Genomic DNA, 25,474 nt, shown 5'->3' with positions numbered 1-25,474 from the left:
ATGGGGCTGGAGGTTTTGCCTATATCCTGTTTAGGAAGTGGGACGGGATGACAAATGTATTGTTTTTTCCATCCCAACCTCTTATCTTTCCTCATACACACCCCTGTTTCTACTTTAATTCTCTGTGGTTGAGTGGCAGGCTTGGTCACACTCTCCCCTTTGTGGCACTTATTACCTCGGTTACCTCTTCTGAATTTTGTGTTCCGCCTCCATCCCAGCTCCTAACTGCAAGCTTTGTAGTACTTCAGTTATGGTCTGTGTCACATTGGGGAGTACCTCACAACGCCGCCTGGCTCCCGATTATAATGAACATTTTCCTTTATGAATACTAGAATTCGAGAGCTCTTGCAAGGCATCATAAATGGCATCATAGACCAGGAATCAAGGTCTCTCGCTCTAAATACTTTTTATGTGAGAAATTTACATGTTGTCAACTCTTTCCAAAAATGATTTGATGTTAGGCTAATTCTGGATTTCTGTGTTTCTCTCCACCCACACTTCATGATGCACTTCTGAGAACAGAAAACCCTGTATTACTGTTTTTGTTTCTACAGTTGGACAATAGCTCTTTTATGCCTTTCTTGATTTGTGTGTCTTATAATAAGCTTGATTTTTATCTTCTTTAGCCGATGCTTTGTGTAAGGTGGTCTTATAAGAGACATGGGATATATAGTTATGCTTTAGCAAAACACAATGCATAATGGGTATGGAAATCTGAAGAAAGACAGATTAATTGGAAAGATGTTTGTATTGTTTAAAAAACAAACAAAAAACCCACCACGAGTATAGTGCCTCTTCTATCCTGTCAGAGATTTCAGAGTGAAGTGTTAATGAATCTTGTTTTGGTGTTGGTACATTTAAAAAAATTCTCTGTTGATTATGGAACTGTCTTCTAAGAAACTTTATGCTTTAAGACATAGTGCTAGATTTTAGGGGTTCATGAAGGTGCATGTGTTGTTCTTTCATTGATTTGCTGTGCAGTATCACTAGGATTATCATAATCCTATGTTGATGTTGGGAAGAGAGTACCATCATATTTATTAGGGCCTGATAAAACAGAAGACTTAATGCCTTGATTGTACAAGTAATGATGCTTAGATGGTTTACAGAAATATAACAGAAAAGTTACTCCTAGCTAGCCTCACTTTAATTCATTTGGAACCTAGTTAGCCATTGAATGAAAAGTCCAGAATTTATTCAAACTGCTATTAAGTCCTAGCCAGACAGTACTTCAGACAGTGAGTGGACAAAGGTGAAGACAAGCAAAAGAGGTCCTTTCTCAAGGAGTTTATCAGAGTGGGAGGTGAGGACAGAGATGATAAATCAGCAAATCTGATTTTGATTGAATGCTGGAGAAAATGAGTGATAGGCTAGAATGTGTGTCTGGAATTCAGTGGAGGGAGACCTTCTGAGGTGATGCTTAAACAGAACTTTAAAGGAAAAGAAGCCAGCCATGCAAAGATGAAGGGAGCACTCTTGGAGGTTTAGGAACAGCTTGTGCAGAGACTCACTGGAATGAACTTGGCAAGTTCTAGGGACTGGGAGAAGGGAGTGGGGGTGGGGTGTGTGTTTAGGGAGTAAAAGGTTGAATGAAATAGGGTCCGAAGAGTGGAGTTGGGGCTCATATTAGGTAGACAGAAACTGAGTAAGGAGGAGAAAAATTGAAATACTCCTTTTGGTTCATTCAGCATTCCTTCCTAGAGCATTTATCATTATTTCTGCACGTTCTTTTAGACTGTTAGAGACAAAAGCAGCTCACCCAGCTGAGAGTAGCAGAGGAGGCGCAGTGGTGGCCACTTGGGCTTTGTGTTTAGAAATACGCAGGATGTTCAATTGAGGGCACACCTGTTCTAATAAAATATTTTGCTGTGTATGCATAATAAATACTCTGAACGTATGCTAGTATCCACGTCTTCCATCTTGGTGTAAACTCAAGGTTAAAGAACTGGGCATGTGTTAATAATATGTTGATCGACAGATGATCATCCAGATCTGTTTTAGTCTTTTTTTTTTTTTTTTTTTTGGTTCTGTGGGCAGGCAGCATTTGTGTTGCAATAGTTCTGCACTTGCCTTGGCCTCCCAGTGAGTAATAATATTCTACTGAGAGGTAGGTTGGTACTAAAAGTTCACTCTGGATTACATTAGATAAGGACTATTGTGGGGTCCATTTCCACTCTGTTATCATCTTTGGGTTGGCATGTAATTCAGGGATGTAACCTACTTTTGCCTTTAGTTGGGAGCATTCATCTCCAGTTTAACCTTCTCTTCCACAGATTGTCCACTTGAGAGGCCCTGTCAGATGCTGCTTGGATTTGGCCCTCTTGAGCTGCATCACAATAGGCTAAATGAGAAGAGTGTTTTTCTCCCCTCTCAACCTCACAAAAGTGACTGGAGCATTCTTTGAGTGAATCAGTCTTTTGAGCTGTGCAGTTGAGAGACGTAACTGTTGCTTAGATGGTTTGTAGTAAGCCCAGTCTTAAAATGTTAAATGAAACCTTTTGTGGTTTGGTCTAGACAGTTCAGAAACAGTAGACTTGTCACTTGGTTATGTTTTAGTTCTCTTCTACTACCTGCAGGTGGCTCCTCAGAACTAACTGGGTAAAGCTTTCTGTGCTGTCCTGGGGTAAGGGAGGATGCAGCCTGTTTGAATGCAAACCGCAGATCTTAGTTTGCAGGTAAATGACTAGTGTGAACGCTTAGGACCTGGCATGTATTAAACAGCTTGGCCTTGACTTTGTGTGCTATTGCTGGGCAGACAGTGCTCTGTTTGGTGTTAAGCAGGCTACTGTCTCTCTTCATTTCAATGATTTATTACAATGCAAGTATGAAAATACTACCTAGGCTGACATTTCATCAACCAATTTGTAGACTGACTTTTGAAAGGGAATAGAGATGAGTGGGGGCTTTAGGGGTAGGGGTGTTGGGGTGTGGGGGACTTGAACATGTGGAGAAGCCCTTAAAAACTTATATTGACTGCTAATTGTATTTGGGAAATGAATCTAAATCTAAGTGAATTTGGAGTCTTGAAGTTGAGTTGATCTTTGACCTAAGGTGCCAGTCAGTTTGTTTCTTAGGGATTGGGGGGCTTTGAACACGTTCTAATTAAAGGTGAAAACCCAAGGAACCTGCTGGTGCCACTGCCCTTGGGATTGTGGGTAGTTGTTTTTCATTTCAGTAGCTGGTTTACAGTTAATCTGATTTTACTACTGTCTTGATATGTCCTCTGTAGTGAGGAGAGTTGATTGTACACTGGCTGGCAGTTGTTTTGAGGTGAAGAAGTAGTAACTGAGATCGAAACAGTGGTAATTATGTGGTAACTCCTGTTTCCCTAACTCTTGATAACTTACAATTACTTTGTGTGTCTGTTTACAGACATTCATACCAGTGTACCAGGATCAGTTCTTCCTAATGTTGGTACAGTGTACTTAGTTCTTTCCATAACAGACCAGGTTGACTAAGTTAATTTCTTTTAGTTCAAATCTAGTTTCACTAGTTCTTGTTTCTATTTTTCTGGGCAATGGAAGGTTTTATTTTCGGGGGGAGGGTCAAAAGGAGATTTGAGTTGGGATAACACCAAATAGTGATCAAACTGATTCTTTGGAGTTATGCTCTATTAAAAAAGGGGAAATGCCCAGTCTTTAAGATATATGCAGGGGTTGGGGATTTAGCTCAGTGGTAGAGCGCTTGCCTAGCAAGCACAAGGCCCTGGGTTCGGTTCCCAGCTCCAAAAAAAAGAAAAAAAAAGATATATGCAGATGAGACCTTATTTAAACACTATACATTGGAACTTGTGGCTAATGAATTCTGAGTTCGGCCTTGCCTAAGTCTTTGAGTTGTGAGTTGAATTGTTGGATTTGGGGCCGAGATACAGCATAGAAACCCAGGTTGTACAGCAGTGTAAGCATTATTTGGTAAGCATCATCATGTGTCCGTGGCCTGTCTAGTCCCTGTCCTGCCGCCTTCCCCCTCCCATTCAACCTCAGTACCTGGTAACTGGAAATAATGCTGTCACTGAGACCTTTAGATCTAGCCCAGCTCTGATGACTGACAGATCTCTAACGGGTGATGACACTCTGCAGAGAGCAGGTTTCCGGGGAGCGTTTAGCATCCTGTTGCCATTGTTGTTCTTAACGTCTGTTAGTCTAGGAGACAGTGTGTTGGGGAGATCTGCCCTGTTTTAGTGGTCATGGCATTTACTGTACTTAAAGCAGTTAATTCTACTCAATCTAGTATGGGAAGAAGCAAGAAAAACTCAGACCCCTGCAAAATAGAGTATCTAGTGTAGCTCTGACTTGGCCTGGAACCCTGTGTAGACCAGGCTCTCCTGGAACTCATGGGGATCTATCTGCCTCTACCTTCTGAGTACTGGGATTGGAAGAAAAAGCATGCACCACATGGCCACCACTATGTCCCTCCCACCTTTTGTTTTCGTTAGCTAAAATTTGAGGAGCCCTTCTGAGGCAGGAGTATGCTTGTGACAGAAATGAGGACATTTTGTTCTTTCTTACCCCAATGCATCCTTTCACCAACTAATTCTTCGAGAATCCCTTAGTGTGGCACATATAATGCAGTGGTTTGATAATGGAATGAGAGTACCCTAGTGTAGCAGAGATGGAGAATGCTTTATAGGGAAAGCTGAAGTATCCTCCAGAGTGTTTTCTGAAGGGACCCAATTACATTCAGATAAGAGTGGGGCCTTCAGTACCCTGAGTTCTTTCAGTTTTCTGAGATAAGGTCTTCATTTGTAGCTAGGCTCGCCTCAAACTCAAGTTCTCCTCTCTCATCTTCCAAAATGATGTTGGGATTATATAGTGTCACCATGCCTTGCTTCTCAGCTCTTTTATGAGTAGCGGGCATGGTTTAATAATAGCTGTGCAAAGTGCTGGATTGTATATAGTTGCTTTCCCAATGACCCCAATGACCTGCTACAGCATCTGAACAGGGAAGTCCAGTATGCTCACAGATAAAGCAACAGGAGTTGCATAAGTCATCTTTTTTATAGTAAGTGAATTCGGCCTCTATTAAGCAGTTGCCTTAGCCAGGCATACTGTCACAGTGCAATCCCTGTACTCAGGAGGCTGAGGCAGGATCGCTGCAATTTGGAGTCCAGCCAGTACCAGGCCAGGTAGAACAATAAGATGACTCTATTTCAAACAAAACAAAATCATACACATCTGCCTTCAAGTCCCACACTTGGAGTTCTGTACTCTTAGTATTCAACTCAGATTGAGGCAGGAGGATCAGGAGTTTAGGGTCATCCTCAGCCACACAGAGCTTTGAGGGAACCCTGGGCTATATGAAATCCTAACACAAAAAACCAAACAGCTTTCCATTCCCTTTACACCTGCTTCATATCTAGTGGATACTGTTTAAACAAGAGGTGGAAGTCAGGATACCACCTGGGAGAAGATGCTGCAACTAGCATTGTGGGACTAGGAAACAGGATCAGGGGTAGGATAATACTCTTGGTCCCTTTAAGGAGACAGTTTTACTTACTATGATGGCGTTTTCAGGGGTGATAAAGTTAGATAGTGAATGTTCTACCCATTTTAAAGAATATCTTCATGGCTCTTGTTGATTAATTTTTATTTAAAATAACTAGTCGCTTATTTAATCATTTACTCAAAACTGTTGCTGTAGAGCTTATGCTCATGGAAAGACGTCTACTTTGGCTTCCTAACTTAAGAAGAAGTGTAAAGGTGTTTCCAGAGACATGGAGTGATTCAGGTGAAGTAGATGGAGTAGCAAGCCTTTATGTGGCCAGCACTGTAAGTAAGGAGTATTGTTGAAAGGGTATAGTGGGGAAGAACTCATCCTCAGTGTTCCAGCTGGGAAAGGCTAATAACGACTGAGGTAGGTAAGGAAAAAGCTCATAAATTGCTCACTCCTGGGAATAACATTCACTAGGAGGGAGGGGTTAGGGGCCCGGTTGCCTTACTCTAGGGAGCATCACTCACCAGGAGGGCATGGGAACCGGATCTCCATGAGAAGACATGTGTTCTTGCTGCAGAAGAGGAATCCAGTGGGTGGTGAGATTATACCCGTCTGACACGGGCTACCTGTGGGTCCTGGAGTGGTTTTTTTCTTAAAGATTTTTTTATTATCTATAAGTACACTGTAGCTGTCTTCAGATACACAAGAAGAGGGCATCTGATCTCATGACACATGGATGTGAGCCACCGTGTGGTTGCTGGGATTTGAACTGTGCTCTTAACCGCTGAGCCATCTCTCCAGCACCCCCCATCCCCTTTTTTTCTTTTTGTCATTTAGGGCTTGATGTGTTTTTTAAAAAGATTTTTTTTGTTGTTGTTTAAGACTTGAGTTTCACAAATCAGAAGCTAGTGAGATGAGAAATACAATGTGCTTGGATAGAGCAGGTAAAGAAGAAGACGCTAGGCGGGGCTTACTCTTACGGCAACATTTATTTGTGGACTCTTGAGACAATTCCTGCCTGACTTTCTCTTGGGAACTACCACAAATGTGAAGTAACAGACAAAGCTAGTAAAGAAAATTGTTATAAACTTTGTATTTCTACAACTTCTGTGTTTTCTTTGGCAGGTTCAAATAGGTTTTTAGGTCCCTCCCCCTCTGTGGTTCATTTTCATTTATATATGTGTGTCTATATAACTGTATTTTGTGTGTGTGCGTGTGTGTGTGTGTGTGTGTGTGTGTGTGTGTGTGTGTGTGTGTGTGTTAGGATTAACAAGTAGCTATGAATACCCGAGTGTGGGTGCTAGAACTGTACTCAGGTCCTGTGGAAGAGCAGTACATGCTTTTAACTACTGAGCCATCTTTCAGCTTTTTTTTTTTTTTTTCTGAAACATTTTTATTTTATCAGGTACTTGTGGATTGCAAAGGCCCGGATTTCCTAGTGCAGAGCTGGTGACAGGCATATAGATTCTGTGATTCCATCGAGCAGTAAAGTATCTTCTGAGCATCGGTGAAGTTGGTTTTAATATGTGCATCTGTTTCTGAGTTATCGATTACATTGTTCCAACAGTTTTCTGGCAACAACTCAGTGTCCAGAAACTCAGCTCTGATGTTGCCTGGAATTAGCACAGAGCCCACATGCTAGTGACTCAGTCTTACAGGATTGCGCCACTTACATGCTAGCTGTGGCATTCACAAGTTATCTTAACTTCTTGTGGACCACAAGTTCAGGGGTTCTCACAGCCTGTCAGGTTTGGTATTATGTTAGCACAATTCATAGAACTCAAGTAATGCATGATACTTAGGACTTCAGTTTTGTTATAAAGTATGACAGCAGGAACAGTAGATACAGTCCCGTCCTGCTTCCAATAGCAGCCCCACGGGTCTCTTGTCAAGTGAAACCAAATGCTGGAGAAAATGATTTCAGGACATGTTTGTATCAAGCGGAGTGGATTCTTAATAAAGACTTTACTGTAGACTTAATACTTGGCATTGAAGGAGGGAGGGCACTTAGGAAAAAGATAATACACACCCAAGTGTGGCCACGAATTTCTCCAGTCTCCCTGAAGCCACTCCCTGTGATTTGGTGCTTTGAATTACATAGTTGTGAAATTTAAAAGTTAAATAAGAATGTTTGGTATACTCACTCCCAGCCAAGCTAAGAGCACTTGTTGCTCTTCTGGAGGACCCAGGTGTGATTGCTCCCACTTAACTCCATTTCCAAGTTATCTGATACCTTCTTTTGGCTTCTTTGGACTCTAGACACACATGTGCTCATACATGCATTCAGACAAAACACATCCATGTAAAAGAAAAAAATGGAAACAACCATTATAGAACAGGTTGAAAAAAACAATCAGGGCCGGAGGAGGGGTGGCTCAGTGCTTAGAGCAGTCAGGGGTGGAGGGGTGGCTCAGTGCTTAGAGCAGTCAGAGGTGGAGGGGTGGCTCAGTGCTTAGAGCAGTCAGGGGTGGAGGGTTGGCTCAGTGCTTAGAGCAGTCAGGTGTGGAGGGTTGGCTTAGTGCTTAGAGCAGTCAGGGCTAGAGGGGTGGCTCAATGCTTGAGAGGACTTTTGGTCCCGCAGAGAACCGGGAGTCAGTTCCCAGCACACACACAGCAGCTCACAATTGTCTGTAATTTCAATTCTGGAGATCCCATGTCCTCTTCTGACCTCCTTAGGCACATATGATATACAATATACATACTAAAATAAATTTTTAAAGGACCAGAGTCAAGACATGTTTTTACTTTAATGTGGCTTCTAATCTAGTTTGTAAGATATTTATTATTATTTTGGCTTTTTCAGGCAGGGTCTCTACATAGCCCTGGCTGTCCTAGAATTCACTATGTAGATCAGACTGGCCTCGAACTCACAGAGATACTCCTGGCTACTTATTTATTTTGGGAGTTCTTTTCTGTATTCCTTTAACTTTTATTGTCTTTCTATTTTGCCTTAATCGGTGCTGGGAATAGTTTGTATAGTGCTTATCCAACATATGTAAAGCCATGAGTTGAACCTATGCATCCCTCGGCCTCTAAACACAGGCCGATGCTTTGGTCTGTGTATTTAGTTCTCTTAGGAGACTGAGGCAGGAGGATGGCTTGAGCTCAGGTGTTGCAAACCAGCTCTGTTGATACATAGGGCAAATGAGTTGGAAGTGCAGGACCTATTGCTCTCTCTACATGTGTGCCACCATTTCTGGACTCACATCCTCTGCCCCAACAAACCAATAAACTGATTAAATATCAAAATTAATAGTGAGAAAAGAGATTTATTCAATGTAGGCACATTGGGGGAACAGAGATCTATGAAACTCATCCCCACCCACAGCCAATTGGTCCTGATGATAAGGTCAACTTTAAATAGAAGGGCAGATATGTGCACAGTGATCCCTCCTCACCCTCTTCACACTCCAGTCAAATGAAAAGCTGTAAATCTTCCCTAGCACACGTTTCTTTTCTGCCTGAACATTTTCCCTCTTGCTTCCCCTAGAGCTATAGATACCACACCCTTTAAGATTCCTAGGGGAATTCTAATTTCTTGGGGTTCAGGCAGGCCAGTCACACCACCGTTCCAGCCAGTCTCTGTGCTCACCAACTTGGAAATTCTCTGAGAATTCTGGGGTCTCATTGATGTATTGTGCTTTGGTGGTGGTAGTGGTGGTAGTGTGTGTGTGTGTGTGTGTGTGTGTGTGTGTGTGTGTGTGTGTGTGTGGTTTGTGTGTTTCCTGGCTAGTATGGCCAGAGATGCCACTCTGATCTTTGATTTAGAATTAAGATTTCATTATACAGGCGTGGTTATTGGCTCATTGTAGTTGAACTTTTCTTTCTCACTGCTAATCTCTGAGACAGTAGCACTTAAAATCAAATTCTGTGCTTATGTTTTCCTGGTGTGACTAGCCCCTCCCTTGAAAGCTCTGAGGCCCACCCTGAAATCACTCTGTAAAACTCAGGTGTGGTCCAAAGTGTCTTTCCCTGTTGTAGGATATTTGATCACACTGGGACCCCTGAGGTTGTGTTATTTACTGAAAAAAAAAAAACCAAAAAAACAAACAAACAAAAAAAAAACTGTTTCAAGTTGTGGTGTGCCTCAGCCCTTAGCACACACCTTTAATCCCTTTGGCTGGAATATAAACAAGCCCTTCCTACACACTCTTAATTCCATACAATGTAGTTAAGGTTAGTTCGTAGGAGAAGGCAGCCATGTTTTAAAGTGATGTCTAATTGAGTGGCAGACAAAGTGATAAGTCAGAGGAAGATTTGACAGAATGAGTCAGAGATAGGATATGCCTTACTGTCACAAGAAAAGGGGGTTACTTAAGAGAGCACCACAGAAAAGAGAGGGAAAGAGAAAGGAAAGAGGAGGTTTTACCGGGACAGTTGTACAGAGACAGATTGCAGAGAGAGAGCAAGGTAGACACATGTAAAGATAGAACAAGCCAGAGACTGGGAAGGAACCAGAGGATTAGCATAGACTGCTAACGTTGGTCTGAGGCCAAGCAGAGCAGTTCATCATCACTGGGTTAAAAGCACATGTCTAGAGCTAACACTGATCTTAAGTCTGAACTTCACTTGCCACTTGAACTTGGATGAGCTCTATTTCTCTAAGCCTCATGTCTATAATGTATAGCATGAAACTCATTACATAATTGTAAGGATTGCTAGTGCAATTATGACAACATATACTATGTGTCATAAAAGGGATTATTATTAGTTATCACTAGCTACAAGGCATACATACATAGTTAAGCTTCTCTGGATTGCAGTTCCCAAGAAGGGGTTCTATCATTCTACCTCCTTCTATAGAGTATATAAAACACTGCTAGGTGCACAGTTATCACTTGAAAATAAAACCTGCCCTCTGGGTATCTGGGAAATAAATACATGGGTAACTCTAATGGAAGCTTCCAGCTTGTTTCCAAAGCTGGCCTAAAAATTAGGTATGGAAAATCTTCTTCCTGAAATCCTATAGAAAAATGACTTTCAGCCTTCCTAACGCTGCAACCCTTAATACAGTTCCTCATGTTGTGGTGACCCCTCCCCTTACTCCTCACCATAAAATTATTTTGTTATTTCAAAACTAATTTTGCTACTGTCAGGAATAGTAGTATAAATATCTGGTATGCAGGGTATCTAATATGTGACCCCTGTGGAAGGGTCATTTGACTTCCTTAAAGGGGTTATGATCCAGCAGCAGTTTGAGAACTGCTGTTCAGAGCCTGTATTGAGTCTAGCAGTGGGGACAAAGGGCTAAAATACTGTGGGTTTAAAATTGGGAAGCTGTTCCAAGGGACATTTTTATCTTTGGCCATATGCCTTGAAGTTTAGTGAGTTGGACAAGGCTTCTTGGGACTTTGGATGGAAACAGGTTTGTGTCAGCCAATCCAGATTACCTGAGAAGATCAGCTGCTAAGTACCATGTTGTGCCTGTTATTCATAGGGGAAGTGAAAGGTCCAGATCTCCTTCAGGCTCACTTCAGGTGAACTGAGGCCAGGTCTCCAAGACCCTGGTGTACATATAGTGGTTTTTTGCTAGTCTGTCCTCTGCTACTAGTTGCTGTGTCTTTGTGTAGGTCACATGCCCTCTGTGGTTGCTGTCTTTAACTGGGATGCACAGGATTTAGGGATTATTTGCTATTTTTCAAAAGTGTAGATTTGGATATAGATTTTTTAGTTCTTTAGTTTTTTTTTTTTTTTTTTTACATTTATCGTGTGTGTTTGGAAGGGGGTGGTACATGTATGAAGGTCTGGAGACAACTTGAGGATGGTTGTCTCTCTTCATTTGTCAGTTCTCCTTTGTAATGTATGAAAAAGTAAGCAGCACACAACACTTCTGACTACAGAGATAACGGCGCTAAGAATGATCTAATTGTTTTTCTTTTAAAAAGACAGGTGCTGTGCCACAACCCAATAAAACCACCAAATAAATAAAGCCCAATTTCTGTGGGGCAGTAGAAGGCATATTTTGATAGGCTTGAATGAAACGCACTATATAGATAAACCAGCCTGGCTTCAAATTCACAGAAATCCACTTGCCTCTCTCTCCCAAGTCCACCACTGTGCCCAGCAGGCTGGCCAGCCTGCTTTTCTTTCTTTCTTTCTCTTTCTTCCTTCCCTTCTTTTTAACTTTTAAGAAGAGTGTCGGCTGATAAGTGGGCAGATAGAGGAATAACGGTGGATAGGATGGCTGGCTGGTAATTGAATGAACAGTGCAGAGCCATGTCTTACTTCGAGATGTTTTGACAGAATTGGCACTATAGCGCAGGTCCACGTTTGTTTGTGCAGATTTAAGCAGACTGACAAGTTTGACAGAAATACCCATAGGTAGGTTGGATGGAATTCAAAATAAAGATGTTGCCCAAATCCCAATAAGGTATTGTGTGCAATTTTAAATATCACAGATTTTAGTAAGTGGTACCCTTATTTTTAACTAGTGGAAAAGTGAAGACTGTATGTTCTTCCCACGTTTAGTAGGCCCTCACTGTTGGGATCGCTAGGTCATTCACTCCTTTGTTGGAACTCCCTAAGGTTCCAGGAGTTCAGAACACAAGGGAAGGAGAAAAGACTTGACCATGGATCTGGCACCCACATTCAAGGTATTAGAAGTCTTGGCTCTGCCTCATCTAAGGTGACCTGTACATTACTTGTTGGTGGTGACTGCTTTGAAGGGACACTGTGACTTGTGCCCTAAAATAAACTTAAGCACTGAAAAATTTTAAACACTGTTAAAAAATATCTACCTTACTCATCCTCATAATTCAGCATAGATCTTAAGAGGCATGTAAATACTGATAGAAACGACAGCCCGTTATGGGAGCTGCTATCCACCAACCCCACTTAAACCCTCAAATAGCATTCAAATTATTTGCCTTTGGTGGCTGGTCTATTTGCAAATGATCTTGTTCTTTTAAATTCTCTGCCATTAATTAATTCATTTGCTGAGAGAGAGAGAGAGAGAGAGGGAGAGAAAGAGAGAGAGAGAGAGAGAGAGAGAGAGAGAGAGAGAGAGAATGTGTGTGTGTGTGTGTGTGTGTGTGTGTTATTCATGTGCCAAGGTTGAGTATGTTAAAGTCAAGGTTGAGTATGTTAAAGTCAGGACAATGTGTGGGAGTCAGTATCTCCTTCCACTCTATGAGGCTTGGCAGCAAGTGCTCCCAACAGAAAATTTGCTTTCTGTTGTTGTAATAAAGCACTGACCAAAACCATCTTGGGGAGGAAAGGGCTTAACCTCTGCAGAAAGGATGTTTACTGGCTTGCTACATTACCTTTCTTACCCAGGTCAGGCCAAACTATCCAAGAGTGGCATCATCCACAGCGATCTGGACTCTCCCACATCAGCTAGCAATCAAGAAAATGCCACAGGTCAATTTGATAAAGCCAGTTCCTCAATTGAGATTCCTTCTTCCAGGTATATCACATTTACAAGCAAGATTAGCTATCACGTGCACTTAACAGCCAAGCTGTCACACAAGAACCCTATTCCTGAGCTGTGTCCCCAGCCCCACTGCATTATTTCATAATGAAAGACTCAGAAGTTTCCCAGCAGTGGTGAGATCTAGTTCTGTGTCTGAATTTTTCATATAATTTTGATTTTGTCATTTATACTGTCTTGTCTTCTGAAAGGTTGTGACTTGTGTTAGGGCTGGCTAGGAAAGGGAAAAGGCTTCTTCTCTAGACTGTAGTGTTCTGTGGGGATTAAAAAAAAAATCTCCATTTCTACTAAGATCTACTCTTAAGTGTCCTTTGAGGAGATTTTAATTTACTTGGATTCCACATCAGGCAATGTAAATGTAGAAAGTCGTAAGACCACCTTATTGAGGGTAGAGATTGCATGTCTGAAATAGTCTGTATTCCCTCCTGGGGAAGTTAGTTGTTATTTATAGGTGACAACTGGTGAGGCTGGATAAATCTGAAAGGGGATGGAAAGGAGTTGTAGCAGTCGCCCTTGCTCTACAGCAGCATACAAGACTGAAGACAGTTGTTCACTTTCTTCTGTTCTTGGGAAATTGTCATTGGATCAGTATTCATAATCTTTTCATTCTAAGATAAAGCCTGGGGCTGCTGAAATGAGTTTGTGGGTCCATGGATAAAAACACTTGCCAGCATGTGGTCGAAGGAGAGAAGCTACTCTAGAAGTTGTCCTCTGACCACCACAAGGTGCACACACACAAATACATAAATTAAAAATAAGTATTCTCGGGGTTGGTGATTTAGCTCAGTGGTAGAGTGCTTGCCTAGCAAGCGCAAGGCCCTGGGTTCGGTCCCCAGCTCCGAAAAAAAGAAGAAAAAAAAAAGTATTCTCAAGATTTTGGAAACTTGAACCATTGTGGCAGTTTCAAACCAGACAAAGCATTAATTGAAGATCTAACTATGACTTTGAACTCTCCTTAGCCAAGAAACTGGAGTTGCTTAATTTATCAGAGTATTTGTTTTCTAAGTATCCAGCTCTCAGTCATTGCCTGACCCAGCAGAAAGCTAATAAAGTTACACAACAGGTGAAAACCTTTCCAGTTGCCCTTTCCCCATTGGTAAAGAAGTGGTTTTCCCTCCTTGTAAGTAACTCATCCTAAGCTTCTCCTTTCTGTTTGCATATTTACTATTTGTGCACAGTACTTGGCTTCAAACAAGTTTAGACGGTCCCTAGCACTTAGTACTTGTCAAAAATGTGCACAATAGAAGGTCTTCTGATTGTCACAGCAGCTCAACAGAACAAGGCTCTAGGAGTGCTTACACTTTCCAAACAGATACAAGATAACTTCTGCTTAAGAAGAAACAGATTTTGTAGTTTTCCAGTTAGAGATGTATGAGCGAGGGACTGACTTTCTCAGATGGAATGTGTATCATTCATAAGGGACTTCTGAAACTCAAAAGCAATCTTGTAAGCTAGAAAATCTTGGCCTCCAAAACGTCTGGCTCTCACCATTTTGCTCCAGGGAATTATGTGTCCGCCCTTTTCTGGTGGACAGGCTCTGTAGTGGTTGAATACTTGATGTTTTAGGAGAGAATGATGGGCTATGTTGCCAGGTACAGATTCAGAGTACGGTGGATCTTGTTCTCTAAGGAACTTGCAGCATGGTAGAAATACCAGACACAGTAAGAACCAGACAGTTTGTAAAGTTGGTGCTCCAAGATGTGATATCAGTGCAGGTGCCAGGGGTTCAGCAGCAAGGAGTCCTACCAGAGGATCAGGAATGGGGGAGGCATTCCCAGCAGTATGTAAGGCAAAGCTATGGAGACAAGGTGGCACCTTGGGAAACACTTTGTACATTAATCTGGCAGAAGCATCTGAAATAAAAAGGGAAGGATGATGACAGAAGCCGAGTTCAGATCCTCAAGAGTCTTATGTGCCAAGGTGAGTTCAGATGAGTCTATAGGTGAAAAGGGTCTGTGATTTGGGGTGGGGAGTACATGAGACTATACTCATGCACATGCAAAGTGAGGGAGGACTATACACCACTGAAGCACATCCCCAGTCCTGCTGAATGATTTTAAGAATGTCTACACTGTGTTTGTGCGTGATTACTTCTGTGCAGTGAGATTGGAAGTAGGTAAAGCCTTTGTGAGGGCACTGCCCTCCAGATGTTAGAAACCTGAACTGAGTCACTGTAGCACTCCTGAGGAAGTTTGGAGTAATCTGACAAGTTTATTATTGTCCCACAAGGGTCATCAGGGAAGAATACTGTGCTCTGCACAGTCCTACAGAGATCCAGGGGTTGCAGGGGTCTCATACTGAACTATCTGTGCTGCCTTGGTTATTTCCTTGGCGCACCCCAGCAGGTGATGGCAGTCATGACTGAAGAATCATATCTGCCTGAATCTCTTTACCATCATTGCTGCCCATGTGATACTGGCCAGTAGAAGGCACGTTTCCTTACATAAGTGAGAGGAGCTTGGCAACTGGGGGAACAAATGGATGTAGGATTATATCCCCTGTTTTTGTCAAACAATAGGGACTTGGATAAGGTAGTCGTCTGCTTTTCTTTTCCTTCCACCCTTCTTCCTTTTTCCCTCCCTCTCTCCCTTCCTCCTTTTAAGAAAGTCTGTAGCCTGGAACTTGCACCTAGGATTACAAGAGTGTTTCTAATCTTGTTTCCTCACCTGTAAGATAGAGTGTGCAGAAATGTTTCTCTTCATGGGTAGCTGGGAAGATTAAATTGTATGATAACTGGAAAGTGCTTACCATATTGAACACACTAATTATACCACAGGGAAATAGCCTAGTCTAGAGATTTTCCAAACTGAGGGTCATTTCTCCTTAGAGGGTCATAACCAACTATTGAAAACAACCCGGGAAAGGAAGTAGCATCAGTCAGAGCACATCCCAGAAGCAAGAATCTGTCAGCATTGCATTACGATAGCATCTTTGTTTTGTATTTGTGTTTGTGTGTATGTGTGTTTGTATTAGGTCAGGATGTAGAATCTATTTCTTAAAATATTTATGTTTGAGTGCTTGCCTGCATGGTGCTTTTTGTGCCAGAAGAGGGGAGGAGGTCAGAAGAGGGTGTAGGATCCTGTGGAATTGGAGTTAGGGATAGTTGTGATTTACCATGTAGGTCTGGGCATCAGATTTAGATCCACTAAAAGAGCAGCCACTGAGTGCTCTTAAACCCTGAGCCATCTCCCAAGCCCCAAAGTCCATTTCTTGCTGTACTTTGCAGTTAAAGTTTGAAAACTACTAGCCACTTTCTAGCTCCCTTCCTCAGAGGTGGAGGGACTTTGATAGCCCAAACAAAACACCACTCTTGTTTGAAAAGTTTTTTTTTTTTAAGTCAGTGTGCTCACTGTGTAGCTCAGGCTACCCTGTAACATGCTATTGTATACCATGCTGGTCTTAAACTCACAGAGATCCATCTGCCTCTGCTAGGGTTAAAGGCAGGTGCCACCATCCTGTTCCTCTTATTTTTGATAACAGGTAAAACGGGGGTCCTTCAGCCAGTTACTTAGAACTTAGTCTTAGAACAGTGCCTTAGTCTTCTCATCTGTGAAGAGGTGAGAATAATATCCAGAGGACTCATGTTGGTGCTATATCATTGTTTAGTTCTGTGTAAAATGTTACTGAACCTTAGGGAAGTATTGTTATAGGTATCCTATAACACAGGAGAATACCTAGGCTAGCATGCATGAAGGCAGATTGTTCAGTGCACCAAATACATAGACAGCATTTGTTTTCATTGTTTCTGTAGTTGCTATCCGTTTAAAGTTAGCATGGAAGCAATAGGTTTCATTATGTCATTTTCTTTGCGTGCATGTGTGATTTTACACCTGTTCTTATTTATCTCCAAACTGCTGTCTTTCCCTCACCCCCTTCCTTCTCTTGTTGATCCTCTGTCTCCTTCCAAGTGGTCTTCCTTTACATTTTGTGTCACATGTGAATACACTTCCTATGAAGGCATTCTCCTGCTCTCTTCCTGACTCCTCCCCTAAGATCTCCAGCTCCCAAATTAGGAGCCTTTTCTTGGTTGGCCCTATCTTGTACTATACTCCCTTTCCTTCTTGGGCATGCAGTCTAAGATGCTGTCACCAAGACAGTAACACCATCCTTTTTCTTCTATGTTCTGGTTATGATTGTGTGTATTTTTGAGACAGTGTCACTCTACATGGTTCCGGTTGTCCTGGAACTAGACCAAGCTAGCTTTGAACTCACAGAGATATTCTTGTCTTTGCTTCCTAAGTACTGGGCTGGTTCCATTTAACTGACGTGTTTGTGCTCCATGGAAGTAAATCATATATAATGCATTCATTCTTGCCCATGTCATAGACATACTAATGCATCTGTTATAGTAAGATGTCATATTACATCCTTAAAAATTCAGTCTGAAAAACCTCCTTAGGGTTGAAGGGGAGTAATGAAGTCTTTTCTTTTTTTGGTTCTTAAACTTTTTAGTTCTGACTTGGAAGAAAAAAAAGCCACAGGGTTTTGTTTGTTTTGTTTTTTTTTTTTTTTTCCTTGACAGCAAGCTGATTCACAGTGAAACCAGTCACTGTGCCTTTGCTCAGCTCTGGTGGATAGTGAGCCTTCGATTTGATAAGCCCATTTGGCAATACTGAATCAACTTAAATGAATGGGGGCTGATCCTGATTGCCTCATAGAAGTGTTATGTAATTTATGGTACCCACAAACCCTTTGGGAGGTCTTTATTGTGAAGGTGTCATTCTGGGTCTTCAGTTCTTACCCAGTCCTACCAGAGTGATTCTCATGCCTGAAGGGCTAGAAACTTGCCATAAAAAGGAAGCATTTGGCTTTTGCTCAGAGATAGAGTGGTGATGAAGAATGGGGGTTAAAATCTGGAAATGTTGAAGTTGTGATTGAAGTTTAGATTAGTTTAGAAGTACCTCCCACCTTGTTACACTGACTTAATTTCTGAAAAATGAGTCTTATTTAGAGTTTCGAACACTTCTTTGACTAGCTTCAGAAAAGGCTTACTAATGTATTTGTCTTGTAAGTTTCTGCTGAGATTCGTTTTTGTCAGCTCTGGCATTTCCCAGAGAAACAAAAGAGGAGTGGTTTTCCATCACCCCACACAGTACACTTCTTAATTCTATCACTGATGGATGTGCTCTGTTAAACAAGCCTGACTGTTGGCCGACTCACTGAGGAGCCCTGTGTAGTGTGACCCCATCTCTTCTACCAGCATTTACACTTGTAGTACTTGGAATTTTCAGTGTATTGTGTTAAAACAAACTTCTAATTCTGGCTATTTTTCTTTTCAACTTTAGGTCTAAAATTGGAAGCTCTATTTTTATACAACATATTCTAGAAAAGTCACCAGTGTTGCTATTCTCTTGCTACCCAAATATCCTGACTGAGCCTGGGGGTGGGTAGAGCAAGAGCCGGCTGTCTCATGTGGCTAAGCAGAATGTGTGGGCCTGCCTGCCAGCCGGTGGAGGTGGAATCTGCTCTTTGCTTCTTGGCAAGTATGTCTGGATTTGTTTAGGACTTTAGCTCTTGGCCTTTTCTTGCTGCCATATGCAGTATAGCTCATTGTTTCTAGGGGATTTGAAGAGACAGAGCTGTATTGTCCTCATCTCTTACTGTCTTTGACAGGATACATTTTTAAGTAAAATAAGTCAAAAGCCACTCTGTCATCAGTGATTTCTTTTCCTTCCTTCTTCCCTTTTTCATTTCTTTTTTTTTTTTTTTTTTTTTTTTGAGATAAGGTATCTGTACTCCTGGCTGTCCTGGAACTCACTATGTAAACCAGGTTGGCCTTAACTCATAAAGATCTGCCTGCCCCTGCCTCCTAATTAATCATGTGCCCCACTGTGCCTGGCATCACTGAGTTTTTTGTGAGTAACACATAGTAGGAGCAAATATCTCAAGAACTGTAAAGTGGCATCTTTTAAGTAGCTGACTCCCTATTTTAAAAAGCATATATGGTATTCAAAACAAGGCTTTAAATAAGATGCTTTCACACATGAACGAGGGAGGCTACCCAGCCCTTGAATGTTGTCATTAGGTCTTCTTGCCCTATGGCTGTGGCTCCAGTTAACTTTTCGGCTGGCACCTTTGTTAAGAGAAGAGGCAGGAATGATTTTGTGAATAATTTGATACCTTTCCCTCCTTCAAGGGAGTGAGGTGTATGGATCAGAAGAGACAGATGGATCTTCCTGTTTTTAGCCTCAAATTCTGGAATTCACTATAGGAGGTGAAAATTAGCTTACAGAGTAAAGAAATGGAACCATATTACTACTGGATGAGAAGCTATTTGTATCACATTTAGGAAACCGTTGAGGTAGGGAATAATTGAAATAATAAGAGAATTCCTCCCCACTCCTTTTTTTTTTCCTCCAGAAGGTGGTAGAGTACTGTGGGGAAGGGGTCTGGTAGCTGGTCTTTTACTACTTCGTGGGTTCTTCTTTTTCACACCTTTTATCCACCCTGACCCCCAATTTAATCCCCAGCCCCTAATAGAAGAGAAAGAAGGATACAAGGGAGAGCCAGACATATACCTGAATCTAATATCTTTCCTTTTGTTTCTTCTTTGAGCATGACTTCTAACTGCAGCCAAATTCCCCTGCTGCTTCTCAGGGCCCTAGCATTTATATGCACTCTGATAAGTTCCCAGGATTCCAAGTGTCACACAATCTCAGAAACTATCTGCAGCTGGTAAATTTCATGCCTCTGCTAGAGCATGAGGCAAATCACAATAGTCAGCTGCTGTGGTCAGCTCAAAGCAGCCCCATATCTCCATGCCTGAGATTAAAACGAAAACTTTCTTATAAAAAATTGAAAGTTTGAAAATTCCAGGATTGTCACTATAGTATCACAAAGAAATATGACCTTAAGAACCAGTTCTTAAGAACTAAAATTGAGGGGTTGGGGATTTAGCTCAGTGGTAGAGCGCTTGCCTAGCAAGCGCAAGGTCCTGGGTTTGGTCCCCAGCTCCGGAAAAAAAAAAACAAAACAAAAAAACTAAAATTGAGTTGTGCATCCATAGGATTCAGTTTCCTTTGCTATTGATATCATTTAATCAGAATTGGTATAAATAACTATGATTTGTTAGGCATAATTGTACTAGAGCAAGAGTTAAACATTCCTGATTCATCTTGAGTTAGTACAGTAAAGTGACAGACTAGTGTCTTGTGCAACATGAGCACTCACTATCTGTCTTAGTTACTGTTCTGTTGCTATGACTACATACCATGATTAAGGCAGCTTATAAAAGAAAGCATTTATTTGGAAGCTTGCTTACAGTTTCAAAGGGTTAGTCCATGATTATGGCGGTGGAGCAAAGTGGCAGACAGGCAGGCATGATGCTGGAGTAGCAGTTGAGAGCTCACACATGATCTGTAAATTATAGACAGAGATAGAGAGAAACTGAGACTGACTGGGCCTTGTGGGTGTTTGAAACCTCAAAGCTCAACCTCAGGGACACACCTCGTCAAACAAGATCACACATCCTAATCCTTTCTAAATAACTGGGAACCAAGAATTCAAATGTGTAAGCCTGTGGCAATATCCAAATATATAAGCCAGGCTATTTTTATCCAGACCACCACACTGTTGGTGGCTCATCAGCCGGTATTTAGCAAGCACTTGCTGTGTGTCTAAGAACTGAGGTACACAGGATATAATTTGTGTTTGGGGGGATCAGATAAGTCAACAAACGAGACTCTCAGAGAATAAAACCAGTCCAGTGTTACAAGCCTGTAATCTTAGCACTTGTGAAGCTGAGGCAGGAGGATCATGGATTCAAGGTCAGCCTTAACTCTAATTATATCTATAAAAGCAAACCAAAACACCAAAGCAGCGGGGCTTGGTTGGCACATACCTTTAATTCCAGCACTGGGGAGACAGAGGCAGGCAGATCTCGGGCCAGCCAAGGCCTTCTTTCAAGAAGCAAAACAAAACAACAAGCAATCAACAATAACAAAGCAAAACAAATGAAAATCTAAGCCATCAAAATGAAGAAAGCAAAACCAAGCAAACAGACAAACATAAATGTCCCAGGTCAGAGTACAGTGCCACATAACTCCACTCCGTCTCAGTATCTGAGACGTGTCTGGTACGACTGCTTTTCTGATTTCCCCCAAATGTTAGGTGAGAACACTGAGGTGCAGAGTGTCAGGATAGATGTGTAAGCCCAGCTATTTTTTCCTACAAAGCATGTTCCATTCTTCCTAGAAGGCACATGCAGGACTTGAGGAGTAGATGAAGGAGCTATAGTATTTGCACTGCTGAGTTTTGAGCGAAAGGGTTGGATGTGGTTGAAGTACGTGCAAAACTGCTGACAGTCTTGCAACTTTTTGAACCCTGTGTTTCTAGATGCAAAATGAGCATGCGTTTATGTGTGTGGTTTTTTCCTGGGCCTGTAGTTGCCTTCAGGTTGTCAAATGTATGTATAACCAGAACTTTTGGAGCTACTGTCTGTCTTAGAATTTTCTAAAACAGGGCCTGTCAGGGCAACCAAAATAGACAGCGCTGCATTGACCCTTATGTGGTAGCAATTTGGACAGGACAGAAAGTAGGCAAGAACTGAGGAATCTTCTTTGTTTTTACTGTTATTGTTTGAGACAGAACCTCAGTGTATAGTCCTGGCTGACCCTGAACTCACAGAGATCTACCTGTCTCTGTCTCCTGAGTGCTGGGATTAAAAGCACACACCACCACTCCCAGCAAGAGAGATCTCTGCAAAGCCTGCAGTAACTCATCGCTTGTTGCTTTTCATCGTATGTTGGACTCTATTTTGATTGAAGTATCTGTTTATCTCTGTACATATTAATTATCCATGTGCCATATAAACATTTATGAAAATAAATGTGTATATACATGCACACATATATGGATTATATATAACCCTTAATCGAATATGTATAATAAAGGCAGACAAACATGAGTCTCTGTCTTAGAAATCTGAATTCTTCCTAAATTGAGTCTTAGCACTTAAAGGGAAATTGTTTGGGTAATTGAAACTAAGAACTCTGGTCGTGTTTGGTTTTTCAGTTTCATAGGATGTGGTTTAGATCAATTACCTTTTGAGCTGGAAGACGATTGGTCATGTCATGATTGTGCGAAGGCTTCCCGAAGCATTTGCTCTACATTCTATCACATTGTGAGAATAGGAGGTGGGGGTTCTCCTTGGGAGCATGAAGATGAGTCAGAATGTTTCCACAGTAGAAGGCAGGAGTAAATACTCTGACTGTATGTAGAGGAGGGACAGGATAGTTCTTTCAGCTTGTTAGTCATGGCATCTTACATAAATAGTATCCTGATGGCTTTGACAACATTCCTGGGCCCGGGATTATTGCTTCTGTTGTTCAGCTGAGAGTACTGTGACATATTGACACTGGCCTGGTAAGCTGGTCCAGGAACGAATCAGGAAGTCTAAGCATTGGATCTTCCTCTCTGTGCTGCTTAAGTAGGAGGTCTGAGAAGTGGTAGCTATCTTTATGAGAACTCTTTCCATTGGGACACAAGCTGGCATCTGGTGAATATAAAGGGGAATTTACTGACTGGTGTATTCATGAAGGTTAGGCTTTGATTTCCTTTCTTGAAGCCATTGGATTCAGGGTGCAAATGATGTTTTCAAAACCTAGTTTATAATTTCTCAATATTGCTTTCTACCTAAGAATCTCATTCTTGAGTTCTATATGCATTAGATTTGAAACTCACCAGGGCAAGAGAATCATCTTCTTCCACAGGCATTTTACTTTCCCTCGTCTTTCTGGCATGGTGACCATTTTCAGTGCTGGTTGACCTGGGTGCCTGTGTACCCCTGATAATAGTCATTGAAGCCAGGAGCATATCGGCAGCATATAGGCCTGAGTCATATGTTCCATTGTGAATCCCACATACGCACAGTCTTATACCAGGAGTTAATTAGAGGGGTGGGGATTACTTGTGAAACTTGGGTAATTATCTGATAAAGAGGCTAGGTGGTGTGGAAATTTACATGGTTCTAATATGTTTTATAATGCCCTTTGGTTCAGTTTATAGCTCAGAAGTTCATATGACAGGTCTGTGGGGTAAATACAACCCGATTGCTGCTTCCAAGGCTCCACAGATGAGTCAGTGGCTCTGGTTAGTCCAAGACTAGACTTTCAGCCCAGTGCTAAAAAGGATGAGGACTCATTAGATTTTTCAAATATACCCTCTTTTGTTTTTGGAGGGCAGAAAGAGTAAGGTTTGTCTAATACTTAAAAAAATGCATCGAAGAAATTTAGATGAAATTGAAGGATGATCATTAGAACCTCTCGTTTCTTGTCCCATCATTTAACAACTGTTAAGTTGTTGTGTTCACAGGAAAGCTGATACTTCTTTACTTGCTTCTTGGATATTTGTCTTATTTGTCTTCCATGTCTCTGGAAAAGATGTTGTTCTGTTTTGTTTTAAGGGAAATTGAATTAGTTGGCACATACAATATGTTGAAAATATGAATCGATTGCTAGGATAGATTTTATATAAAATATTTTTACATAATCTTTGATCCATCAATTTCTCTTCTAGGGATTTATTCCCAGGAAATAATTGTTAATGTTCTGGTTTTTAACTTTATTTTCCATTTATTACCCTAGTATGTCTATAATAGTGAATTACAGGAAGCAAGTTAATATCTGAGAATAAGAAATTAAAATAACAAATCCGATTGTCATTGAGTTAGTAAGCTGTTACAGTGTTTTAACACACAGAATCTCAGTCTCTTTGCTCCCTCTGGAGTACTGTAGCAGAATTTTGACAGATCGAATAGTAGGATGTAAATAGTAAATAGTCTTATAGAGTATGTGTGAACTGTCTGAGCATTAACAGCGATAACAACAGTTAAATTTTTTGTCCAGGTTAAGGCGGGAGCTCAGTCCTTTTTCCATGCAAGCCTGGAGACCTGAGTTCAGAAACCTCAGAACCCATGTTTAAAAAATAAAAATCAAAGGGTAGGGCCATCAAGATGGCTCAGCAAGGAAAGAGTGCTTATCACCAAGGCCTAATGACCTAAGTTTGATTCCTGAACCTATATTGGTGTAAAGAATAGAATCAACTCCCGTATACATGATGTATGTACACATGAACCAAACAGATAAATATTTTTATAAACCACAGCAAACAGACTTAAGTATGGTGGCCTGTGTGTCTAACCCTTGAGCTAGGGAGAACACAGGCAGATCCAGGGGCTCACTGTCCAGCCTCCTTGATCAGCTCAAGGCAATGAGAGACCCTGCCTGAAAAACAAATGGGTTGAGAAGATGGCTTAGTGGTATATATTGCTCTTAAAGAGGACCCAAATTCTGTTTTCAGTACCTATGTCTGGCAGCCTATAACCAACTCTAATTCTAAGTTTGATGAGATTTGACACCCTCTCCATACAAACCTGAGTTCATATGCACATACCCTCACACAGACACACAGGAATGCACATAATAAAAAAATAAGATCTCCAAACACAACCTCCAAACAAAAGGTAGACAGTGCCTGAGGAGCTCATGTGAACGAACGTGTATATATACATACACTCCCTGTATATTTATCAGCACATAATTTTTTGAGAGGGAAAGATGTTTATGAAGAATGTTGAGTGGAAATAGCTACAGAATAGGATGCATAATATAACTTATTTGTTTATAAGTTTAATGTATATATTACATGTATGTATTGTGTGTATGTGTCATCTACATATGCTTACTAAAACACCTAAAGTATATTCTTTATGTTAGTTGGCATTCTGGAATAATTCATACACGCACTGCCTGCACTCTCCCCCTCTCTCTCTCTCTCTCTCTGTCTCTCTCTCTCTCTCTCTCTCTGTCTCTCTCTGTGTGTCTCTGTCTCTGTCTCTCTGTCTGTCTCTCTCTCTCTCTCTCTCACACACACACACACATACATACACATACACACACAGACTTGTAATTTTTTGGGAGGAGGTTGCTTTGCCTGTTTGCTCTCAAGTAACAACAGGGTGTTTCTACACCTGCTCTAACCCATTTTATCTCCCGAATAAATGATACAGAGATCTGGTATTTTTATTAACAAGCTACAGGCACTATGCTGGGCAGGTACTTACCTATTGTAACCTCTCTGGCTGCCTACTTCCCAGCCATGTGGTCCTTTACTTATAGTCTGCATCCTGGTTACATGCTCTCTCATCCAGACCTCGTGGTGAATCCTTCTGGCTCTTCTCTTTCTTGGTCCTTCTCCCCTGGGACTCTCTTCTCCTGCCCAGTTTTTTGGGTAATCAGTACTTACTAACCAATCAGAGGTGATGGAGAATGATTTTTACATAACATTGAGACTGGAGATGGTTGGCCATGCCAATGTCAGGACTACAAGATGTCCTGGCATAGAAATCAGCATCTGAATATACGGTGCACAAAGCCATCCTCCAACACAGACTTACCTGCATTGTCTGGACTTTCTAGAATAAGTATATAGTACTTTTGATTTGGCAGTAGTCGTGGATGTTTCTGACTAGGTTACTGGTATGGTTGAAAGGAGGAATTCTTTCACTGTGCAGGTCTTTTTTTAATCCACTTTTTCCTGTGGGCTGGCCATTAGCAGTCAGCCTCCATCATGGGCCTCTAGGAAACAGTTGGTTTGTGTGGTCTTATAATGGAT

At 41.4% G+C, this 25,474-nt stretch overlaps 2 protein-coding genes across 15 annotated transcripts in view; one reads left to right on the top strand and one right to left on the bottom strand.

Moving 5' to 3' along the window:
- Dcun1d3 (defective in cullin neddylation 1 domain containing 3) overlaps positions 1-25,474 on the top strand; it is a 42,639-nt gene that overhangs the window by 1,224 nt on the left and 15,941 nt on the right. Inside the window, exon 1 of one of the 6 annotated variants that reach the window (XM_039078628.2) lies at positions 25-12,838. The exons of the other annotated variants lie outside the window; for them this stretch is intronic. The gene's annotated coding sequence lies outside the window, so the exon portion shown is untranslated. Of the gene's footprint in view, positions 1-24; positions 12,839-25,474 lie in introns of those variants that run through there. 6 annotated transcript variants of the gene reach the window in all.
- The window catches only part of Rexo5 (RNA exonuclease 5), a 98,480-nt gene continuing 90,351 nt past the window's right edge, over positions 17,346-25,474 (bottom strand). For 5 of the 9 annotated variants that reach the window (XR_010052978.1, XR_010052981.1, XR_005486561.2 and 2 more), the window contains 2 exons: positions 21,904-25,437; positions 17,346-20,218 (listed from right to left, as the gene is read on the bottom strand). The gene's annotated coding sequence lies outside the window, so the exon portion shown is untranslated. The remainder of the gene's footprint in view (positions 20,219-21,903; positions 25,438-25,474) is intronic. The other 4 variants (XR_010052985.1, XR_010052980.1, XR_010052979.1 and 1 more) reach the window with 4 other exon arrangements.

Source organism: Rattus norvegicus, chromosome 1 (genome assembly GCF_036323735.1).
Source record: "Rattus norvegicus strain BN/NHsdMcwi chromosome 1, GRCr8, whole genome shotgun sequence".
Lineage (NCBI taxonomy): Eukaryota > Metazoa > Chordata > Mammalia > Rodentia > Muridae > Rattus > Rattus norvegicus.
The sequence above is the reverse complement of the archived record's forward strand: the minus strand, read 5'-3'. Positions and strand labels throughout refer to the sequence as shown.